Source organism: Tachyglossus aculeatus, unplaced genomic scaffold (assembly GCF_015852505.1).
Source record: "Tachyglossus aculeatus isolate mTacAcu1 unplaced genomic scaffold, mTacAcu1.pri scaffold_176_arrow_ctg1, whole genome shotgun sequence".
Lineage (NCBI taxonomy): Eukaryota > Metazoa > Chordata > Mammalia > Monotremata > Tachyglossidae > Tachyglossus > Tachyglossus aculeatus.
This window is the reverse complement of record NW_024044897.1, coordinates 112,260-136,265: the sequence shown is the minus strand read 5'-3', so window position 1 is coordinate 136,265 and position 24,006 is coordinate 112,260. Positions and strand designations below refer to the sequence as shown.

The following is a 24,006-nucleotide window of genomic DNA, read 5'->3' as shown; positions in this document are numbered from 1 at the left end:
ACCTCGATTTCCTCTATCTTTGCTGCAAACCTCTCACCCACATCCTGTCTTTGGCCCGGAATGCCCTCCCTATTCATATCTGACAGACAACTACTCTCTCCACCTTCAAAGCCTTATTGAAGATACATCTCCTACAAGAGGCCTTCCTTGACCTTCTTTTTCTCCTCTCCTACTCTCTTCTGCATCACAACATCGGCAAAGTGGCCACATTCATTTTCTTTCCACACTTGGTCCAAATCTGGGAACATTTATGCTGAAAGCCTGCTGTCCCTTTATCACAGGAGATGGGTGCAAGATCAATAGCTGTCCACTCTCCACAGCAGTACCTACGTGTGCTCAGAATTTCCCTCATAAGCAGGTCATAGCCTCCCCGACTCCCCCCTCACCAGCCAGAGGCATCCTCTGAATGATTATTTGTAATTCAGTAATGCAAAGCAGCTCAATTCTCATCGTTGGGCTAAAGCAGCAGCCAGGTTCAGGTTTAAAAAATATTTTCAGAGCCAAATTAATGGCTCATTGTTGCTTTATGAGGAACTAACTAGCCTTCAGCTGGTCTAGAGTACACAATTGACTAGTTGTGGCAGCAAATCAGGAGCACAGAGCCCAGGAGTATACTGTAGTCTGGAAGGAACCATACTCCGCAAGCCCAAGGGAAAAGAACATTCTGTTCTATTGTGTAGGGTGGCGGAGGGGGACTGTGCTAGCATGCAATACAGGGAGGAAAACAGGACAAGGAGGACTTGCCCGAGGCCTGGCCAAAATTTGAAAAAAAAAATGATCACAGGATATTTTTTCAAAGAGTTTATTGAAGCAGTAACAGTTCGGTCAGACACTGGCTGGAAAGAGGCAGTTTCATGATTCTGAAAAACACTTTACAAAAGTACTGCAGCACAAGATTCCGCTGTAAACTAGGCTTTTCTGTAAACGTCTCTAGAGGTAGGTGTTCATAAGACTTCAAACCTATTCTTTCTACCTATCCAGGATGGTCTTGCACTCTTGAAAAACTGCAGAAGGCACTTGAAAGGTGTTTTAGGATTTGGTCAAATTCTTTTGCTTGCTGGTAAGGTGTTGCTGCACTGGGCATCGATGAAAGTTTTCACTCTAAATCATCGTGGTGTTGGGATGTTTTGTTGATGACCTGTGAACAGCAAGTTGAGGAGAAGGACCAGGTAATGAGTGAACAACTGCCTGATGGCAGAGGTATGAGATTTAGAAACCTAATCAGATAACTCATGCATGTTACCTTGGTGCTACCTGCAGAACCTCATTTTCCCTTAGAGAAGCTTGGTTTCTCCATTCTGACAGCTTTATTTCCCAGAAGAAAGGGTGCAGGGTTGAGGGACAGTCAGAGTCTCACATGCAGGCATGAGCTGCTGCCCCCAAGAAATTGAAAATGCCAGTGGTTCCAAGAAGTCCTTCAGGCAGTAGGGTCTAACAAATGCTTATTCACATTTCAGAAGCATATTCAGTGCAGGAGAGGCCAAAAGGCATCTGGAATCCAGCCCGAAGCTAGAGGCTACCAAGGGAATGGTCTTCAGGGTCAGGCCAGGGTCAACTGCCTGGACTTACAGAGAGTCAAAATGTTTGTATGTGTATGGGTACTGGAACAGGGATAAGAGATGCGCCAGGGTAAGGAAGATGTCCCTCTGAGCATGCCTGCCCTTCCCAGCTAGCCCTGCGAACTGAACTAGTGAGAGTCCTTTCCCGTAATCCCTGGCTGGATGTGGGGCATATTGACGGTGGCACACGGGCCTTTCACTTCTTTCTGCAGACCCCTCCTCTTCCCCCCGACTCCAGCCCCTTGATTTAAGAAATTCACATACTTGTCCATCCCTAGTTTCAACAGTCTTGATAGCAGTGTTCTCTTGGAATGGGTGTCCACCAGAGAGTGGGAGTCAATGTTGGTTTCTGAAAGATGAGAATAGCAATTTGTCAAAATGAGAGTTTAATGGTCCCTGCATATCACCCAAGAGTTCACTACACAGGATTAAGAGTCTTGTGTTTACTCCTGTTGAGAATCTTTCTCTTTCACCAGGCACAATCTCAGTGCCCTGGGAGGTTTTAAGAGTTGCCAATATAGGCTTCATGATCAGCAATCCATGTACACAGGCCGTGTGAACTATTGATTACAAAAGTGAATAGCTATTGATGAAATAGGGATTTTTGGGCAGTAATAAAAAAGTAAAAAAAAAAAACAGTTTAATCAACTTTGTTGCCCACAAAAATGAACAGTTACAAGTCTAGGGGTAGCCAGTGATCAAGTCAATGAGAACATTGGTATTTAGCAGAGTAAACTCTTCAGAAAGTGTGGGGTAGATTTAGTCAGGGTACATCTTGATTCAGACTTGTTCCTTTTGTCCTAATAAATCATGTGACTGGCTAATTAGGTAAAAAAAGTCTAAATTTTAGGAGGGACACATTCTATTATTATCATGGTATTTGTTAAGTGCTTACTATGTGTCAGGCACTGTATTAAGAACTGGGAAGTTAGAAGCAAGTCGAGTTGTCCCATATGGGGCCCACAGTCTCTATCCCCATGTTACAGATGAGGTAATAAAGGCACAGGGAAGAAAAGTGACTTGCCCAAGGTCACTGAGCCGATAAGTGGCAGAGCTGGGATTAGAACCCATGGCCATCTTACTCTCAGGCCCATGGGCTATGCACTTCACCATGTGGGCCACAGTCACCCTATGCATGGTGTGACAGACACCCCTGCTTTAGTAGGAACTGTGTGAGTGATGAGATTTCTCTAGTTTGACCCAGTAGAAGCATAATCACCTTGCCTGCCAGATTTGAGGGAGGGTTGATTGTTGCAGTTTGGATGAAAGAGACGAACTCACCCTCTCTCTGCCACCCCTACCCCCACTGCTGGGGCTTCCCCTAAATCCACTGCAGCTTCAACTAGAGACAACCCCCCCATTATTCCAAGGGAGTTCCAGCTTCCCCAAACACAGGTCTCGGCACTTAGGAGTGCTTAGGGCTTTTTCTGATCAGAAGGAAACTTCTGTGCTTCCCATAAGGAAGCTACCAAGCCCTGGAAATGAAATGGCAGTGCTCACCTCTCAGGTTCAAGGAAGAAAAGCTTGGAACCAGCAGGGTAATCCTGTAAAAAGACAGATCGCATTAAGTTGTTACCAGGCAACCCTAAGGATAGATGGCCACCTCCCAGGTTCCCACTCCTCTCCCCTACTTACCTGCTCTCCTTCCCCTCCAGTAATTTGCGGTAGGTGGCTATCTCAATATCCAGTACCATCTTGACATTCAGCAGGTCCTGGTATTCATGCAGGTGGTGAGCCATCTCTTCCTTCATGTTCTGGATTTCATCCTGAAGGCGGCCAATAGTGTCTTGGTAGTTAGCAGCTTCAACCGAAACGTTCTCCTCCATCTCACGCATCTGGCGCTCCAGAGATTCGTTCTGCAAGAGAAGAGTAGGAGCTTGGCTATGACCTCATCAAAGACCTGGTGCACCGAGCGATGCTGCCCAACCCAGTGTGGCCCCATTCTGTGGTCCATGGAGAGGCAGAGGTTTCTCAGCATGAACATGGTGCCAGATAATAATAATAATCGCATTTATTAAGCACCTACTATGTGCAAAGCACTGTTCTAAGCGCTGTGGAGGTTACGAGGTGATCAGGTTGTCCCACGGGGAATTCACAGTCTTAATCCCCATTTTACAGATGAGGTAACTGAGGCACAAGAAGTTAAGTGATTTGGCCAAAGTTACACAGCTGACAGTTGGTGAAGCCGGGATTTGAACCCATGACCTTTGACTCCAAAGCCCACGCTCTTTCCACTGAGACACGCTGCTTCTCTAAAGTGTATGTCCAAACGCTTGCAGAAGCATTCTTAAGCCACCTGCCAATTGACTATTCCAAGTAATCGTGGACAGAAGAATGAACCATTGTGTTCCAAGTTGACAGTCAGTCAAGCAGAAATAATCAAAGACACGGGGCCCAGAGGTGTGGTTCAGGAATTACCTGGTCTTTCATGCTATCCTAATACTTGGTTAAAAACCTAAACTTCTTTTGTTTCAAACTTGACTTTAATCACTAGTTTTGATTGCCGATTCCTTCTACATTGGTTAGAAACACATTTGGGATTATGGGAATATATGTTCATGGGTCAAATGGTTTAAATAGTCCTGTTTAAAATGTCTGTTGGGTGTCCTCATATAAGGGGCAGGATGCCAATTTAGGAGGCTAGGATATTAGAGCAAAGCCCATTGTTGGTGTTAAGTTAGCCATCACCAAGCAAAGGGGAGAATTTCCTGCAATGCCAACTTCAGCCAACACAGTGGACCTGTGGTATTTCATCCCCCACACCCACACCGTCCAGCGTGTACTCACGGTCCCTTTCAGTGCATCCACTTCACAAGTGAGAGACTGGACCTACCAGCGATACTCATTTGATTCCTGCTTGGCCTGGCGCAGGGCATCATTGTTCCTATTAGCAGCTTCAGAGAGGTCAGCAAACTGTTGAGAAAACATTGACAGTGGACATCTCAACCCCAGGGTGGATCGCAGCCCCTTGGTCCCAAGAGGACAGAAGACCAGTCAGCTGTCAACTGGAAAGCTGGATCACCAATGAATTCCCTATTCCACTCTCCTCCAGTCACCAGTGCCACCTCCCGTAGCATACAGCGTGGTCCTGAGAAACCCATCTAGGGAAATAGGTGAGTCCTGTGCATGCCACGGCTACTTCCAGAGGGAGCCCCTACCCCCTGCCTGCCGGTTTGATGAAATGAGTGTATGCATGCATGCACCGTACCCCCAATCCCTGCACCCCCTCTCCAGGCAGATGACCTGTGCCAACTGCTTGGTTTAATCCCCAGAGAGCTGGTTTAGGGTTCTGCCCTCAGAGAACACCTTCCCCTAGAGTCACACCTCCTCGGATTTGTACCATTCTTCAGCTTCATGGACGTTCTTTGCAGCCACATTTCGGTACCGCTGGCGAACATCACGCAGGGCAGCAGTGTGATCGGGCATAGCCACATCCACATCGATTTGGATGTGCTGTTCCTGAATCTAGGCCTGCCGCTCCTGGATTTCCTGGTGAAGAATAAGTAGAGAATATCCAGTTCCTGCTGGCTTCCCTGATTAGATCGGCTTAATTTACATTCTCCGATTAAGAGGAAGCCCATTACCCCGTCGTGAAGTTTCTTCAAGAAGACTATCTCTTCTTGGAAGGATTTGACTTTCCGCTTGAGAGCAAGGCGTGCCAATGAAGAATTGTCAACGTCCTAATTGAAATGAGAGTCAAATTACTTATTCTAACCAAATCAACCATTCATTGACTCACATTTGCTTTTTAGAAAACATTTGTTGAAAATAAGCAGAGTCTACCGTGCAAAGCATCCGGAAAGAGTTGAGCTGAGCTTTCAAGTCTGAGGTTGGGAATTTGGCCAGATCAATCTGGTTCTCAATTTGGAAATGCCGAGGTGAGAGGGGGTCGTTCTTTGGTAATTAGTCATAAGGGAAGGCCCGGTATCGTGAGAGTCCAAATGGGGACTTCTTTATTGAGACAGATCCTGGGTGGATCTTGTAGGCCATGGTCACCAACAGGCAGGCAGGTTAGAAAAGCATAGCTCTGGCTCTGATTCTGGCTTCAGAAAATGAAAAACAGATGTGTCAATCTATCAGTTCAGCTTGCTTTTCCCCTTCTTCCACAGGACATCACAGCTTGGAGACAAGGGAGACCGTGTGGCCTATTTTGAACAAGCACAGGGCTGGGAAACAGAAAACTTGGGTTCAGATCCTGGTTCTGCCACTTGTCTGTTGGGTGACCTTGACCAAGTCACTTAACTTCTCTGGGCCTGTTGCCTGTAAAAGGGGAATTCAATTCTTGTCCTGCCTCCTTCATTGACTATGAGTTCTGTGGGAAAAAGGTACTCTTTCCAGTCTGATTATTTTATCTCTGCCCCAGCGGCTAGCACATAGTGAGAACAACCACAGTAACTGCATAGAGTATAGTACTCTGAATACGTCAGGCATTCAATGTGTACTACTGGATGGATGCATTAATTGCAATATAGTGCCTTCTTCCCGTAGATGAAATTTGTCTGACTGCTGCCGAAGCCTTCTCTCTGACTTCCCTGCCTTCAACCTTCAATCATCTACCCAGATCATTTTCTTAAAAAAATTATTCTGGGCACATCCCCCCACTCCTTAAAAACCCCACATCTCAGTACAATACTCTGCACACAGTAAGCTCTCAATAAATACTATTGAATGAATGAATGAATGCCCCCTGCTTTCTACCCCTCTGCTTTCTGCTCCTTCGCTTCTCAGACCCTCTGCCCCTCAGCTCTCTTCCCCCTACCCTTCGTCTCTCTTTTCCCTTCCCCTCTGCTTTCTGCTGTCTGTCTCCACCCTTCCTGACTGCGAGCCTATTGTTGGGCACGGGTTGTTGATGACGTTGTACTGTCCAGGCTCTTAGTACAGTGCTCTGCACCCAGTAAGTGCTCAATAAATACTATTGAATGAATGACTGAATGAATGCCCCCTGCTTTCTACCCCTCTGCTTTCCGCTCCTTTCTTTCTGAATCCTCTGCTGCTCTGCTCTGCCCCTGTGCCCTGCTGCCCCTCAGCCATCTTCCCTCTCCCCTTCAGCTCTCCTTTCTCGTCCCCTTTGTTTTCTGCTGTCTAGCCTCCCAAGCCGGAAGTGGAGCAACTGGACGCTCCTGCGCGGGCAGGAGCGCCAACGGCGCGTGCCCAGGGACAAACTTCTTCACGCGCTTCCGGACGCCGAGGGCCGGGCCTTCCTAGGGCGAAGGTTCCCGCGCGGGAGGGAGCACCGACGGCGCGCGTCCAGGGACAAATTTCCTCATGCGCTGCCGGAAGCCGAGGGGGCGGGGCTTCCCAAGCCGGAAGTGGTGTCGGGCGGACCCGCCGCCCTTAAAGGGGACGTAACGTCCTCTCATTCATTCATTCGGTCGGGTTTATTGAGCGCCGACCGGGTGCTGAGCGCTGGACTAAGCGCTTGGAAAGTACCATTATTAATCTATTTATTTATTTTACTTGTACATATTCTATTTATTTTATTTTGTTAATATGTTTTGTTTTGTTGCCCGTCTCCCCCTTCTAGACTGTGAGCCCGCCCTTGGGTAGGGATCATCTCTAGATGTTGCCGACTTGGACTTCCCAAGCGCTTAGTACAGAGCTCTGCATACAGTAAGCGCTCAATAAATACGATTGAATTAATGAATGAGTGAATGAAATGACCTAATGGGACTAGGGAAGGGTGCCACCCTTGCTACTGCATTACAGCGCATTCCTGAAGTACAGGAGATGCAGTTATTCATTCATTCTTTGGGAATAATAAAAATAATGATGGCATTTATTAAGAACTACTATGTGCAAAGCACTGTTCTAAGCACTGGGGAGGTTACAAGGTGATCAGGTTGTCCCGGGGCGGGGGGCTCACAGTCTCAATCCCCATTTTACAGGTGAAGTAACTGAGGCCCAGAGAAGTGAAGAGACTTGCACAATGTCACACAACTGACAAGTGGTGGAGCCGGGATTTGAACCCATGACCTCTGACTCCCAAACCCGGGCTCTTTCCACTGAGCCACGCTGCTTCTCTGCTTCCTTGGCTGAAGGCCAGTCATATACACTGTTGTCTTTAGCCACCAGAGACACAAATTGGGGAGATCTGAAAAGCAACCAATCCATCATAGTCAGTGAACACTTACTGTGTGCAGAACACTGTAAGGGAGTTCCAGATCCGAGGCAGGACCCGGGCGAGGAGCCGGCGGTAAGATAGACGACATCACGGACCGGTGAAGAGGTTGATTTTGGAGGAGCGGAGTGAGTTGTACTAGGGAATCAGTGAGGTTAGATAGGAGGGGGCAAGGTGCTTGAGGGCTTAAAGCTACTGGTAAGGCGTTTCGGTTTGATGTGGAGGTGGATGGGCGACCGCTGGAAGTTCTGTCTGGAGAAACCTGGACCGAAGGTTTTTGTAGAAAAATGATCTGGGCTGAGGGAGTGAAAAATGAGTGAAGTAGGGACTGGAGTGGGAGAGACAGGAGGCAGGGAGATCAGCAAGGCGGCTGATAGAGCAGTCAGGATGGGCTAGGATCAGTGGTTGGATTAGACTTCTAGACGGTGAGCACGTCCTTGGGTAGGGACCATCTCTATATGTTGCCGACTTGTACTTCCTGAGCGCTTAGAACAGTGCTCTGCACGCAGTAAGCGCTCAGTAAATACGATTAAATGAATGAATTAACGTGGTAGCAGTTCAGAAGTCTGTCCAGAGGTAGTCCCCCAGATGTTGAAATCCAGTGCAGGTATCTGGAGCCTCCTAACATTTGCCACCTTAGGCCTAATTGGCTAATCGATAAATCTGCCAGGGCTAGGAAGAATGTACAAGGCTTCTGTCCCCTCCAGCCTCAGAAGAGGCGTGGGCGAGTCACAGATCCGGTAACAACTGGAACTGACTTAAATAACGTGGGTCCCCGAGTCTCCTCTCGGTGATGGGAAGGGGACTGCTTGGTATCTCGACCCACAACTCGATTTCTTGTTGTGGCTGGGATTTGAGAAGGTGTTCCTTTGAGAAAATCAGCATGGCTCAGTGGAAAGAGCCCGGGCTTTGGAGTCAGAGGTCGTGGATTCAAATCCCAGCTCCACCAGTTGTCATCTGTGTGACTTTCCTTCTTCTCCCCCTCCTTCCTGCCTTACATCCTTCCCCTCCCCACAGCACCTGTACATATGTATATATGTTTGTACGTATTACTCTATTTATTTTATTTGTACATATTTATTCTATTTATTTTATTTTGTTAATATGTTTTGTTTTGCTCTCTGTCTCCCCCTTCTAGACTGTGAGCCCACTGTTGGGTAGGGACTGTCTCTATATGTTGCCAACTTGGACTTCCCAAGCGCTTAGTACAGTGCTCTGCACACAGTAAGCGCTCAATAAATACGATTGATTGAATGAATGAATGAAGTCTCTTCACTTCTCTAGGCCTCAGTTCCCTCTCTGTAAAACGGGGATGAAGACTGTGAGTCCCCCATAGGACAACCTGATCACCTTGTAACTTCCCCAGCGCTTAGAACAGTGCTTTGCACATAGTAAGCACTTAATAAATGCCATCATTATTACTATTATTATTATCTGGACAGGCCTAAGGTGACGGCTATTTTCCAGCAGAGAAATAAAACTTGCCTTTGAAGATGCTACACTGTAGTTTATTACCATTCTGATTGAGTCCCATTTTTGAAAAATGGAAGTTTAGCGAGAGCAGCGTTCAAAAGCCGACAGCAAGGTAATCACAGTACAGATCATTCACAGTCTATCGTTTCCCATCTATCAATCGGTGAAGTTCAATGAGTTGGATCAGATTCAGGGAGATTCCCAAAGGGATCGATTCCACTGGCCACTTTGTCCAGAAACGCTCTGGGCATATTACTCCCCTCCTCAAAAATCTCCAGTGGCTACCAATCAATCTGCGCATCAGGCAGAAACTCCTCACCCTCGGCTTCAAGGCTCTCCATCACCTCGCCCCCTCCTACCTCACCTCCCTTCTCTCCTTCTACTGCCCAGCTCGCAACCTCCGCTCCTCTACCGCTAATCTCCTCACTGTACCTCGTTCTCGCCTGTCCCGCCGTCGACCCCCGGCCCACGTCATCCCCCGGGCCTGGAATGCCCTCCCTCTGCCCCTCCGCCAAGCTAGCTCTCTTCCTCCCTTCAAGGCCCTGCTGAGAGCTCACCTCCTCCAGGAGGCCTTCCCAGACTGAGCCCCTTCCTTCCTCTCCCCCTCGTCCCCCTCTCCATCCCCCCATCTTACCTCCTTCCCTTCCCCACAGCACCTGTATATATGTATATATGTTTGTACATATTTATTACTCTATTTATTTATTTATTTATTTATTTATTTTACTTGTACATTTCTATCCTATTTATTTTATTTTGTTGGTATATTTGGTTCTGTTCTCTGTCTCCCCCTTTTAGACTGTGAGCCCACTGTTGGGTAGGGACTGTCTCTATGTGTTGCCAATTTGTACTTCCCAAGCGCTTAGTACAGTGCTCTGCACATAGTAAGCGCTCAATAAATAAGATTGATTGATTGATTGATTGATTGATTGATTGGCCAGGTGTCTGTTTTCTCCGGGGAGCTGCAGTCTGCTCTCAGCCTCCCTGGGGCGATCCCAAGATGGGAGCCCAGAGGGAGGGCACCGACGGATCAATCAATCGTATTTATTGAGCGCTTACCGTGGCCTCCTCACTTCCGGAGCGAGGCGAGGTAGGCATACCAAAATAAGGCCACCAGGTTGGCAAACAGCACTCGGAACTGTGTCAAAAGAAGAAGAGGTACGTCAGAGGTAACTCGGGTGGAAGTGGGTTAGGTAGAGGCCCGATAGAAGGCAAGCGACCCACCCAGGAAGGGGAACTTGACACTGAGACGCAGCATGGCTCAGTGCAAAGAGCCCGGGCTTTGGAGTCAGAGGTCATGGGTTCAAATCCCAGCTCCACCAGTTGTCAGCTGTATGACTTGGGGCAAGTCACATCACTTCTCTGGGCCTCAGTGACCTCATCTGGAAAATGGGGATAAAGACTGTGAGCCCCCCGCGGGACAACCTGATCACCTTGTAACCTCCACAGCGCTTAGAACAGTGTTTTACACATAGAAATGCCGTTATTATTATTATTATTATTATTCAGAAATCTCATCGGGGCAAATTCTCAACTGCCCATTCTCTCTGTTGGACTTCCCCGAGGGAACGGGCAGTGGCAAAGCCCCCAGTTCCAAACCCTTTCCCGAAACCATTGGCTTTTTGGAAAGGAATTGTGCGCACTGATTCCCAGCCTAAGAACTTGGCATTTCCTGTAGGCCCCTGGGTAAACTGGGCGTGACAGGTGGGTAGCGGATGGAGCCAACCCCAAGCAGCTCGTTATGGGCAGGGAATGTGTATATTTTATATTGTTGTATTGTACTCTCCCAAGTGCTTAGTACAGTGCTCCACACACAGTAAATGCTCAACAAATATGACTGAATGAATGAAAGAATCAACTGGGTTCAAACCACTCCAAGTTCCTCAGCCTCACCCTCTCACTTCATGGTTTAACAACAGGGGAAAGCAATGGGCCAATAACTGGGGCCAGGGAAGGGGGAAACGATCCCCATGTCATTTCATTCATTCATTCAATCGTATTTATTGAGCACTTACTGTGTGCAGAGAACTGTACTAAGCTCTTGGGAAGTACAAGTCGGCAACATCTAGAGACGGTCCCTACCCAACAGCGGGCTCACAGGCTAGAAGGGGGAGACGGACAACAACAAAACAAGTAGACTGATGTCAATAATAATAATAATAATGGCATTTGTTAAGCGCTTACTATTCATTCATTCATTCAATCGTACTTACTGAGCGCTTACTGTGTGCAGGGCACTGGACTAAGCGCTTGGGAAGCACAAGTTGGCAACATATAGAGACGGTCCCTACCCAACAACGGGCTCACAGGCTAGAAGTGGGAGGCAGACAACAAAACAAAACATATTAGCAAAGTAAAATAAATAGAATAAATATGTACAAATGCCCTCCCCCCCGCCCCATGACCCCGGGGAGGCCAGAACTAATAATGATAATGATGGCACATTTGTTAAGCACTTACAATGTGCCAAGCACTGTTCATTCATTCAATCGCATTTATTGAGCGCTTACTGTGTGCAGAGCACGGTACTAAGCACTTGGGAAGTCCAAATTGGCAACATAGAGGGACAGTCCCTACCCAACAGCGGGCTCACAGTCTAGCAGAAGGGCTCACTGTTCTAACCGCTGGGGTAGATACAAAATAGGTTATCCCACATGGGTCTCCCAGTCTTCAGCCCCATTTTCCAGATGAGGTAACTGAGGCCCAGAGAAGTGAAGTGGCTTGCCCAAAGACACACAAGCAGACAAGTGGCAATGCCGGGATCAGAACCCACGTCCTCTGACTCCCAAGCCCGGGCCCTTGGGTCCCATAGCCTAGTGTGTGAGCAGTTGTCCCCCAGACTACTGGGACTACAACCCCCTCCTTCCTCTCCCCCTCCTCCCCCTCCCCATCCCCCTCAACTTACCTCCTTCCCCTCCCCACAGCACCTGTATATATGTATATATGTTTGTATGGATTTATTACTCTTTATTTTATTTGTACATATTTATTCTATTTATTTTATTTTGTTAATATGTTTTGTTTTGTTCTCTGTCTCCCCCTTCTAGACTGTGAGCCCACTGTTGGGTAGGGACCGTCTCTCTATGTTGCCAACTTGTACTTCCCAAGCCCTTAGTACAGTGGCCTGCACACAGTAAGCACTCAATAAATACGATTGAATGAATGAAAAGTATCTCCCCCCCATTCTAGACTGTGAGCCTGTTGTTGGGTACGGATTTTCTCTGTAGATGAATTGTACTTTCCGAGTGCTTAGTACAGTGCTAATTTCTACCCCTCTACTTTCTGCTCCTTCGCTTCTCAGACCCTCTGCCCCTCAACACTCTTCCCCCTACCCTTCGTCTCTCCTTTCTCTTCCCCTCTGCTTTCTGCTGTCTTGTCTTGACTGTGAGCCTATTGTTGGGTACGGGTTGTTGATGATGTTGTACTGTCCAAGCTCTTAGTATAGTGCTCTGCACACAGTAAGTGCTCAATAAATACTATTGAATGAATGAATGAATGTCCCTGCTTTCTACCCAGCTGCTTTCCACTCCTTTGCTTCTGAAACCTCTACTCCTCTGCCCCTCTGCCCTGCTGACCCTCAGCTCTCTTCCCCCTACCCTTCAGCTCTCCTTTCTCTTCCCCTTTGTTTTCAGCTGTCTATCTCCCCCCTTTTAGACTGTGAGCCTGTTGTTGGGTACGGATTTTCTCTGTAGATGAATTGTACTTTCTGAGTGCTTATAACAGTGCTCTACACACAGTAAGTGCTCAATAAATATGCTTGAATGAATGAATGAATGCTCCATTCACCTCTGCTCTCTACCTTCCTTCCGCTTCCACCCTGCGATCAGCTCTCTTCCTCTCTGCTCTTGGATCCCTGCCCCTTTACTCTCGGCTCCCTGCCCCTATGCCCATATGCACTCCATTCTGCATTCTGCCCCACTCCTCTCTACCCGCTGGTATTTTCCCTCCTGGTCTCTTCCCCTTTTGTCTCTGTCCCCAGAGTTTCTGCCCCCCTAGATTCTAAAACCCAGCTCTCTGCCCCCTGGTTCTATGCTTTCTGCCCCGAGCTCTGGATCCCCAGATTTGCACCTCTCAGCTTTCTGCCACCGCCTATCAGCTCCACTTGGTCCTTGCCCATCAGTTCCCTGACCCCATTCTCTCTGTCCCCTGCTTCCCTGCCCTGCCTCTCAGTTCTCTGCTCCATGCCCCTTTAGTCTCTGCTTCCTATCCCTCCGGCCCCGCTCTTCCTCCCGCCCGCCCCCCACACAGCTCTTGACTCTCAGCTCCTCAGCCCTCAGATCTCTTGCCCTTAAGGTCTGTATATTTCTGTTCTCTGCCCCTCAAATTTTTACCCTTGAATCTCTTCCCCTCTGATCTCTGGCCCTTGTTCTCTGACTCCCTGCTCTCTATCCACCTGCTCTCTGAATCTCTGTCCCCCTGCTTTCTGCCCCTCAGCTCACCTCCCTGTGCTCCACCCCTCAGTTTTCTGTCCCTCAACTCTATTCCCTCTGACCCTCTGCTCTCTGTGTCTTCACTTCAGCTCCCTGCCATTCAACTCTCTTCCCTCTGCCCCTCTGCCATTCAACTCTCACCTGCAATCGCTTCATTTCACTGGTCCTCATTTCTCTGCCTTTTTGTTCTCTGTTTTTTGTTCTCTTCCCTTTTCTTCTCTGGCCTTCTGCTCACTGCCCTATTTCCTTCTGCCCCTAGACTCCCTGCCCTGTTTCTCTGCCTCCCTGCTCCCTTTGCCCTCCCTGATCTTTGCACCCGGGCTCTCTACCCATCAGATGCCTGGTCTCTTCCACCCACTCTCTTCCACCCGCTCTCTAACCCCAACTCTCTGCCACTAGCTCTCTGACCCCAGCAGTGTGTACAATCTCCCAGCTCTTTGCCCTATCCCCAATTCTCTGCTTTTCGTCCCCCAGCTCTCTGCCCCCCAGCTCTCTCATCTCTTGACCCCCAGCTCTCTGCTTTCTGCTCCCAGCTCTCTGCTCTCTGACACCCAGCTTTCTGTTTGCCGAGCTTTCTATCCCTCCAACTTTCTATCTCCCTGACTGTCTATCCACCAAACTTTCTGCCTCTCGGCCCCTTTTCCCTCTACTCCTCGACTCTCTGTCCCTTTGCTATCTGCTACGCCACTGTCTGCCCCTCAGCTGTCTTCCCTCCAGACCTCTGTCCCCCTAATCATTGCCCCCCTTTCTGTTACCCCTGTTGTCTGCCTCCTCCTCTCTGCCTCCCACTCTGCCCCGCTGATCTTTGGATCCCTAGCTCTCTACTACTCATCTCCCTGCCCCTCAGCGCCCAGTCCCCAGTTTTAGCCCCCCCCCCAACTTTCTGGCCCACCAGTTTCTGCCCTCCCACTTTCTGCTCGCCCTGCTTAAGACCGCCCCCCCAGTTCTCTGTCCCACAACTCTTTGCTTCCTGCCACTATCTTTCTGTCCCTCAGCTCTAGGCTCCCTGCCCTTCAGCTCTCTGTCCCTCAATCCTCTGTTCCTCAGCTCTCTGCCCCTCAATTCTCTGCCCCCGAGCTCTCGGCTTTCTTCCAATCTGCTCTCTTCTTGCCTGCTCTTTGCCCGTCTGCTCTCTGCTCCCTAGCCCTGCCTCACAGACTCCTGACTCGTAGGTCTCTCTACCACAGGCTCTCTGCCCCCTAGACCTCTGCTATCTTCCATAAGCTCTCTGCCCTGACCCCCAGTTCTCATCTCTCCATCCCCAAGCTCTCTGCTCTGCGTCCCCCAGTTCTCTGTAGTCTGTTCTTCTGCTATCTGCTGTCTTACCCCTATCTCTCTGCTCTTTGTCCCTCACTCCCTGCTCCCCCAAGCTTTCAGCAAATCAGCTCAATTTCCTCCCCCAGCTCCCTGGCCAACTGGCTCTCTTCCCCCGTGCTTACTGCTCTTGGCCCCAGTGTTCTGCTTTTTTCCCCCTCCCCCACCTCTGTGCTTTCACCCCACTCCCTGCTCCCTATTCCCAGACTCATTGTCCCCCATCTCTCTTTCCCCTGAGCTTTCTATTCCCCACCCCCCAGCTCTCTGTCCCACACAGCTCTCTCTCCTCCCAGTTCTCTGCCTGTCAGCTCTTCCCCCCCTGCTCTCTGACTTTTAGCTCTCTGCCCCCTGCCTTACCCAGCTCTTGGCTTTCTGCCTCTTGCCCCAGCTCTCTGCTCCCCCAAATTTCTGCTCTGCCCCCCGCTGCACCCAGCTCTCTGATCTCTGCCCCCAACCTCTCTGACACTCAGCTCTCTGGATCCCTAGCACTCTACTCCTCAGATCTCTGTCACTAAGATCTCTAACCCCCCCCGCCACTCCCAGCCCTCAAGCTCACTGCCCCACCAGCTCTCTACCCCCCAGCTCCCTGCCCTATTCCCCTCCAGCTCTCTGGCCCCATACCTCAGGTCTCTGCCCACCAGCTCTCTGATCTCTGCTCCACCACCTTTCTACTCTGTGCCGCCGCTGCATTCTTTGCCCCCCCCAGCACTCTGCTCTGTGCCTCACCAACCTTTCTGCCCCATGCCCCCAAGCAGTCTGCCCCCTGCCCTCTGCCCTCTGCCCTCGGGCTCTCTCCTCTCTTCCTCAAGCTCCCTGCCCACTCTGGGCTCCCTGATCTCTGCCCACACCCAGCTCTTTTCTCTTACCCCAAATTTCTGCTTTTTGTCCACCAGTTCTCTGTTCTTTGCACCCCAGGTTTCTGCTCTCTGCCTCTCGGCTCCTTGTCTCTCGGATCTCTAAATCACTGTTAGGATCTCTAGGATCCACTGGACTTTGGGGTTCTGACACTTGGTCCATGGCAGTGAGGTAAAAGAGAGGGTGGGGTTTTAAGGAGGGATGGAGGTTAGAATTTTGTGCCCAAATGGCAACAGGAGAGGAAGGAAAGCGTTCTTTCCCTCCCTTCTCTATGTGGGGAGACATGGGGAGCAGGGGCTGCCCGAGAATAGAATACAATAGATTCTATTTATCTAATTTGATGGTATTGATGCCTGTCTACTTGTTTTGTTTCCTTGTCTGTCTCCCCATTCTAGACTCTGATCCCACTGTTGGGTAGGGATTGTCTCTATCTGTTGCAGAATTGTATCTTTCAAGTGCTTAGTACAGTGCTTTGCACACAGTAAGTGCTCAATAAATACGATTGAATGAATGAATGAGGGAACTGGGCAGTGTTTCTTTGGGAGAGGAGGAGGAATCACCCTTCTAGATAATGGCAAGGGACCCCACCCCTGAGTGGTTTGGCATGGTGCTTTCTCCCACATTAGAGAGGCTTAGCCCTTGCCTCCATCTCTCCCTTGGGAAGCATCATGGCCTCATGTTTAAAGCATGGGCCTGGGAGACAGAGGTTGTGGGTTCTGATGCCAGCTCTCCCATTTGTCTACTGAGTGACCTTGACCAAATGATTTCACTTCTCTGGGCCCGAGGTCCCACATCTGTAAAATTGAAATTAACATTGTGAGACCCAGGTGAGACATGGGCTATGTCCAACCTAATTAACTTGTATCTCTCCCACCGCTTAGTACAGTGCCTGACACCTAGTAATTGTTTTACAAATAATCAATAAATAAATCCGGCCTTGTCAGACTGAGTTTTCGTGTATTCCTTTTCTAGAAGGTATCAGTGAGGAGGTGGCAGGAGCCAAGCCCCTGGGATCTTGAGGAGTGAGGGAGGATGGAACAGACCACAGAATACTAGCTAAGAATCCTTCGAGGAAGACAGCGAGTCCCCTTTCCAGTCCCTTACCACTGCCCAAGGATTATGCCAGAAAGTAGGGTGGCCCTGGGCCCCAGCCAAACTCGAAGCAACGTGGAGCATCGGAAGGGCCCCAAGGCCCTCGGTTCCATCTGAAAAGGTGGACAGTGGGACATCCGGGCCCCTGCCTCTTCAGGTGTGACAACACATTGACAGGCAGGACAGTGGGTGGGTGGCCAGATGTTGGATACCGTTCCTCTAGGGCGAATGCTGATTTGTTTCTCTTTGTGCAGGTCTTTTGGGGGGACAGTCTTGTTCAGAGGCAGATCAGATATATCAGATGACAGATGAGCAGTGTGGCTCAGTGGAACGAGCACGGGCTTTGGAGTCAGAGTTCATGGGTTCAAATCCTGACTCTGCCACTTGTCAGCTGTGTGACTTTGGGCAAGTCACTTAACTTCTCTGTGCTTCAGTTCCTTCTTCTGTAAAATCGGAATTAAGACTGTGAACCCCACATGGGACAACCTGATCACCTTGTAACCTGCACATAGTAAGCGCTTAATCAATGCCATTATTATTAATATTACTATTATTATTATTACTATTATTATATTTGTACCCCTTCTAGACTGTGAGCCCACTGTTGGGTAGGGACCGTCTCTATATGTTGCCAGCTTGTACTTCCCAAGCGCTTAGTACAGTGCTCTGCACACAGTAAGCGCTCAGTAAATGCAATTGAATGAATGAATGAATGAATTTGTGGGGTTCCTTGTCCATTCTGGAATGACTTGGTTGCTGAATTTAGCATCCTTTCCTGCCTGCTCCCGAGGACCCCATGCCCGCTTCTGATTGGCTCTAGGGTGTCCAGCTCAGGAGACTGAGTGAAGGTGATGAACCAGTTTCCATGCTCATCTTGGTGGTTCCTGGAGCTGAAGTGGTGCAATTGGATATCACACGGTTCTTACAGTATGGTATGGATGTAAGTCATTCTATCTCCTCGAAGAGGCCTTCCCTGACTAAGCCCTCCTTTCCTCTTCTCCCACTCCCTTCTGCTTCACCCTGACTTGCTCCCTTTATTCATTCCCCCCCCCAGCCCCTCAGCACTTATGTCTGTATCTGTAATTTATTTATTTCTACTAATGTCTGTCTCTCCTTCTAGACTGTAAGCTTGTTGTGGGCAGGGAATGTGTCTTTTTATTGTTACATTGTACTATCCCAAGCACTTAGTACAGTGCTCTGCACACCGGAAGCCATAAATAAATGAATAAATAAATAAATAAATATGCCCCTCAGGTCTATGCTCTCTGCAGCACTACCCATCAGCTCTCTGCTCTCCACCCCTCAGCTCTCTTTCCCCCACTCCGTTAGTGAGTAGTATTTATTGAGCACTTACCCTGTGTAAAGCACCGTACTAGGTGCATGGGGAATGCAATTTAACCATTAATCCACATTTTCCTTGCACACAACAATCTTACAGTCTAGAGTGGGAGAGAGGCACTAATAGGAATAAATATATTATAGATATGTAAATAGATGCTCTGGGGCTGGGAGGAGGGATGAATAAAGGGAGCAAGTCAGGGCAATGCACAAGGGGATAGGAGAAGAAGAAAGGAGGGCTTAGTCAGGGAAGACCTCTTAGAGGAGATGTGCCTTCAACAATGCTTTGAAGGGGAGAGAGTAATTGTTGGATCTGAGGGAGAGAGGGAATTCCAGGCCAAAGGGAGGACATGGGCAAGGGGTTGGTGGAAAGATAGATGAGATCGAGATATAATGAAAAGCTTAACATTAGAGGAGTTAGGTGTTGGGGCTGAGTTGTACTGGGAGAGTAGGGTAAGTGGGCGTGGGGAGCGTGGGAAAGATAGGGAGTATGTGCACACAAACCGTACCCAACGGCTCAAAGCCAGACAGACTCAACAACAGGAGATAAAGGGACCAGGGCAAGAAAAACAAGCTTGCACCTGCAAGGCTCGGAGGCAACCTCAAGGCCATATCCGCAGCCAGCAATGGTTGGCAACGGGTGGCTGGGGGCGAGCCAGAGAAAACGCTTCGTGATGGACAGAGCTGTTGCTAGGCTAGTGGCTGGAGGGTGGCGAGTGAGTGTGCTACATGGCCTGAGAAAATCCTGCCCCCGGGCAACGGGGGGTATAAGAGACGAACAAGACAAGGGGGGGCACGCACACGCACACGCACACACACACACACAGGTGCCCTCTCTCCCTCCCTTTCTCTCTCTCTCTCGTTCTCTCTCTCTTTATTAACTATGTAATCGCTGATAGCAAATAAACGGCAACCAAGCTTTGGACCTCTGGCTGACTCTTCCTGGTGTGAACGCGCGGCCTGCGTCCGGAGACGTCCGAAGACCCGGAGAGGGTAAGAACCCGAGAGTTGCCCCCGAAACCCCGGGGAGCAACGACTGGCGCCCAACGTGGGGCTCGGGTACCCCCATAGGGGAAGATCAGGGAGAGTGCCCCGTAGGCCAGGTAGCTAAAGGTCAGGCGGGAAGATGGGGACAGTACGATCGCTGCCCATATATAAGCCAGAACATAAGGAATTGTACACCCGGCACTGTTACAAGATATTGAACAGTAAAGGGGTAAAGATTGAGCTGAAAACAATAAGGGAATTTATAGGGAAGGTAACTATGACCTCCCCGGGGATACTTGATTCCGGGATCACGGAGGAGAGATGGGACGTTATTGGGGAACAGATGACGGCCTATGAAGACTCCCACCCGGGGGAGTTAAAGGACGTGGACTTTCTTATACACGGTATCCTCCGTGCGGCCTTTCAAGGGCCAGAGAGACTCGTTCGTAAGTTTAACGCAACCTGCCAGACTGACAAGGAGGAAGCGGGGCAGGAAGGGGAGAACAGCCGACAACCTGAGGAGACTGGTCAGGCCGGGGCAGAGACACCCCCCCACCACGGGCCCCGAGTTACCACCGCATCTATCCTGATCTCGGGCCTTACACCCAGAGTGAAATGCCCAACGCCGAGCGGGAAAGAGGAGATCAGGCTACACAGACGGTGGTTGAGAATGAGATAGGGGATACGCGGGAACAGTTCAGGCAGATGGATGTGGGAAGCAAGAAACCGATCGTTAAAAGTGGGGAGGGGACGAGAGCGGTTTCAGCCCTACAGCGAGCTTTGGAAGAGGCGGTGGCGAGGGGAGAGGATGTCACGGGATGGGAGGTATTCCCCGTGATAGAAAGACCAGACGGGGGACGAGGTTTCGCCCCGATACCTTGGGCGAAACTCAAAGAGTTGAAGGCGGCGTGTGTCGCCTATGGTCCCAGCTCCCCTTATGTGAGCCAGCTCCTGGACACTATGTCCCTGGAAAGCGTTTTGACCCCGAATGATTGGAAATCCCTTGCCCGCGGGTGTTTGGATCCCGGACAGGGCCTTATATGGATGTCTGAGTTTACCATCGCTGCGAAAGAATTAATATGCAGACGGGGTTTCCCGAACCCCGCCGAGGCTTTTGCAGCTGTGACCGGGACGGGACGATTCGAGACTCCTGAGATGCAGGTCAACTACGAGCCCGAGACGTATATGGTGTTTGCCAGGGTTGCCCTAACTGCCTGGCAAAAGGTTCCCGAGAAAGGGGACCATCGCTCCCCCTTAACGCAGATCAGACAGCGCCCGGACGAGGCGATTCAAGATTTCGTTTCACGCATGCAGTCCGCGGTCACCCGTATTATAGGGGATCGGGACGGCGCCGAAATTGTATTGAAGCAGATGATCAGAGAGAACGCAAATAGTGCCTGCAGGAAAGCATTGGCAGGGCTGCCCAGAGAGGCCACATTAGGAGACATCCTGCAAAGATGCGAAGGGGTTGGAGGAGAAGAGTACAAGGCGCAGATGCTTGCGGGGGCAATAATGAAAGGATTATCAGGAGTCGGGGAAAGGGGGCGACAGTGCTTTCGGTGCGGACGGATGGGACACCTGATGGCTCAATGCCGAGCTCAGGACAAAAGTGGCCCCCCAGCACAGCCGAGGAAGGGTGTGACTTGCTTTGAATGTGGGAAGCACGGGCATTATGCTAAACAATGCCGCTCGAGGCGGAGACCCCGAACGGCGTCGGGAAACGGGTGGAGGGGCCCCGCGCGGGCCCCGAATCACGCGTTCCCCGTGTCAGCCGCGGGAGAGAGCCCGAAAAAGGTTTCTCTCATAGAGGAGTACCAGAGGCTTCGGTCCCGGGAGCCACTTGGGCTGAAGTCCGATGCCTGGCCCCAGTGGAAATCCGACCCGGGGACACTGTAAACGTCCCAATACAGCCCCTCCCCTGGAGGGCCCTAGTGGTGGGGCTTCGGACAAGAGCGGTGGGGGTCGTTCATTCATCCGAACGGGGGGAAGGGCCCGGGAAGATTCCCCTCATTAACCATCATCCGTATGGTATATACCTGGGGTCGGGAATGGTCATTGCTCGCGCTACGCCCCTTGACCCCCCGCCCCCTGATCCCCCGCCCCCAGCTATTGGAATAATACAAGAAATAACCCTTGATAAACCGTGGCGGACCCTCTTGGTTGAGGGAAAGCCCCTTAAAGGGCTTCTGGACACCGGGGCCGATCGCTCCGTTATTCAGGATTGCTGCTGGGCAGCGGAGTGGCCACTAGCAAACCACTCGATGGGGGTGCAAGGTGTGGGTGGACTGCAAGCCGCAAGAGAGGCGGGCCGTCCATTGATTTGGTCATGCCGGGGAAGGCGAGGTGCGTTCGTCCCGCTGTGCGTTCAAGGGCTCCGTATGAATCTGTGGGGTAGAGATGTGCTGCAGGGGCTGGAAGCCCACCTTATAGATGAAGCTGATCCTTTTTAGGTGGGGCCACTGGGTTCCGGGGCTTGTCCACACCCCCACTGGTATGGCTTCCACACCCACCGGTATGGGTGGACCAGTGGCCCCTGACCAAGGACAAGCTGCAGGCGCTGAGGGAACTAGTTGCGCTCCAGTTTGCACAGGGGCACCTAGAGGAATCGTTCAACCCCTGGAACGCCCCTGTATTCGTTATAAAAAAGAAAGCCGCGGGGAAGTGGCGCTTCCTCATGGATTTAAGAAAAATCAATGCGCTCATTGTGCCAATGGGACCCCTACAACCCGGATTGCCCTCCCCTAACATGATTCCAAAAAATCACCGGATCCGGGTCATAGACATTAAGGACTGCTTTTACAGCATCCCGTTACACCCTGACGACAGGGTGAAGTTCGCTTTTACTGTCCCGAGCCCGAATTTCGCGGAGCCAGCACTCCGGTACCAGTGGAAGGTGCTGCCACAGGGCATGTCTTGTAGTCCCACCATATGCCAGTGGTTCGTGGGGCAGATACTCGCCCCTTTCCGCAAGGAATTCCCGGGGGCGACAATCGTCCATTACATGGACAACATCCTTCTGGGTATGCCCGATCAAGGGCAGGTACAGACGCTCACCCGGCGAGTGGTGGCTGCCCTCGCAGCCCAGGGTTTATTCGTAGCACCAGAGAAGGTACAAGAATCAGCCCCGTACACGTACCTTGGGTTTGACGTCACCGAGACCCGGGTGACTCAAAGACCACCCCAAATTGACCCCCGAAAATATGTCACGTTAAACGATATGCAGGGTTTAGTAGGGAGGATTCAATGGATGCGTGCGAGAACACCCATCCCCTCCGCCCTCATGCAACCCCTGTACGATCTCCTAAAAGGAGACCCCACTCTTAAATCGCACCGCGAATGGACGGAGTCTGCGAAAAGCGCACTCCGAGAAATCACACAGTGGTTGGCCGGTAGCCATACTTGTCGAGCTGAACCCCACCTCCCTATGGAGGTCACGATATTTCGGGAGGGTAGCCTTTTCGCGGCTATACACCAAGGAGCCGAGATTCTCGAATGGTGTTATCCTCGAAACCCCTCCCGTGTTCTCCCAAAGGAGACTGAGCTTCTCGGTCGCTTTTGCCAGAACACCATACAGAGGGTAGTGGCGCTTTCAGCCACTTACCCTATAGTCCATGTCGGGATAGCCATGGGAGACCTTGAGGCGATAGCCAGGGACAGCTTCCTGTGGGCCATGCTCCTACAGCAGGCCACCTTTACGGAACGCTCCCCGTTGACTCTTAGCCACTTATACGAGGGATCGGACATTCTGACCCCTCGGGTGATCTCCGATACTCCAGTCGGAGGAGACAATGTCTTTACGGACGCCACCAAGGAACACCGGGCAGCAGTTTTCAATCAAACCACCGGTGCCTTGTCGGTGTTCGACACACCATACGGCTCGACTCAGCGAAATGAACTTTTCGCTATCATATGGGCAATGACTACCTACCCCCAGGCGATCAACATTATCTCGGATAGCCTATATGCCGTTAATCTTGCCCGGAGAATCGGAACCTCCATACTTTTCGACAGGCACTCGGAGATTGGGAACATGATCTCTCGGCTTCGGGCTGCCGTAGCGGCTAGGGAATGTAAGGTATACCTCATGCACATCCGTTCCCACACGGACGGACAAGGGCCGATCTTTGACGGCAACCGCACTGTGGATGCCAGCCTACACCCCACAGGGCCGTCACTAATGGGGCTGGATGCCGCGGCTGCGGCGCATAGGGAGTTCCATCTCCCGGCCACCTCGCTCCGCCGGCTGTATGGGGTCACTAGAGAGGAAGCCCGGTCTATTGTCCGGCGCTGTACTCGCTGTCTTCCGTTCACCCCACGGCCGGCAGGGTCGACGGGTGTGAACCCCCGGGGGCTCACGCCGAACGAGCTGTGGCAAATGGATGTCACCCACTGGGGGACCTCCACGATTCATATGACCATTGACACCTTCTCCGGATTCATGCTGGCGACACGCCAAGCAGGAGAAGCCGCAAAACATGTGCAAAACCATTTGTACCATTGCTTTGCCACTATAGGCACACCCCAGGAGATAAAGACGGATAATGGCCCCTGCTATGTCTCGAAAGCCATGTCCCTCTTTTTCTCCTCCTTTGGCATCTCCCATGTTACTGGGATACCTTACAACCCCAACGGTCAAGGTATAGTGGAAAGGGCAAACAGGACGCTGAAAACTCTCCTGCAGAAGCAGGGGGTGGGGAAGCGGGTCACGCAGTGCGCCCTAGACAAGGCAACGTACACCCATTACTTCCTATCTGTTGATCGGGAGACGGGACTCTCCCCTGCCATGCGGCAACTCTGCCACAGGTCCGCGACTGTGGAGCCCCGGCGCCACCACCCGCAC

The 24,006-nt window shown here is 50.7% G+C and overlaps 1 pseudogene; it reads right to left on the bottom strand.

Annotated features, from left to right (window-relative positions):
• Nucleotides 1-813: 813 nt before the first annotated feature.
• LOC119923339 lies at nucleotides 814-5,549 on the bottom strand (annotated as a pseudogene).
• Nucleotides 5,550-24,006: the final 18,457 nt, after the last annotated feature.